Source organism: Seriola lalandi, unplaced genomic scaffold, assembly GCF_002814215.2.
Source record: "Seriola lalandi dorsalis isolate HSWRI2012SDOR001 ecotype SW California unplaced genomic scaffold, Sedor1 jcf7180002054564, whole genome shotgun sequence".
NCBI lineage: Eukaryota > Metazoa > Chordata > Actinopteri > Carangiformes > Carangidae > Seriola > Seriola lalandi.
In genome coordinates, this window is record NW_019525117.1 from 614,371 (window position 1) to 615,044 (window position 674).

The 674-nt window shown below is 43.0% G+C and overlaps 1 protein-coding gene across 1 annotated transcript in view; it reads right to left on the reverse strand.

Moving 5' to 3' along the window:
- The window catches only part of LOC111662537 (uncharacterized), a 43,470-nt gene that overhangs the window by 34,131 nt on the left and 8,665 nt on the right, over positions 1-674 (reverse strand). The window lies entirely within an intron of this gene.

Below are 674 nucleotides of genomic sequence, written 5' to 3' on the forward strand. Positions count from 1 at the left end.
CGACACTGAGAACAACAACAAGCAGCAGAACCAGAACAGCTGAGAGAACCTTGACCCGGAGCAGAAAAGGTTCTGTGTTGGACACAAACAACAACATGAGATTAAAACATGATGAGAAATAAATAAACATCAATAAAATACAATGAAACATGAAGATGATCAATTCACAACAAACTGAGTTTCTATATCTGACCTTTGACCTCATTCTCCTAATCTGACAAAACACACACACACACACACACACACACACACACACCTTTTATGTTCAGCCACTCATCTTCAGTGAAGAGCCTCCACCACTGGTTACGATGTTCTGTGTTGGACACAAACAACAACATGAGATTAAAACATTAAAACAACATTTATGATCAATTCACAACAAACTGAGTTCACTTCTACTCTGACCTTTGACCTCAGTCTCCTGCTCTGACCTTTGACCTCAGTCTCCTGCTCTGAACTCAATCTTCTTCTCTGATCTCTGACCTCAGTCTCCTGCTCTGACCTCAGTCTTCTTCTCTGACCTTTGACCTCAGGTTGACACTGTTCCATATTGTGATGAATAAATACTAAGTGAGCACGTACAGCTCCTGTGATTCCTCCACCATGGTGCTAGCTGACCTCACAGGGTCCAGACTGACACCATTGATGTGAGGGCAGCTGACAGCCAGCTGAGG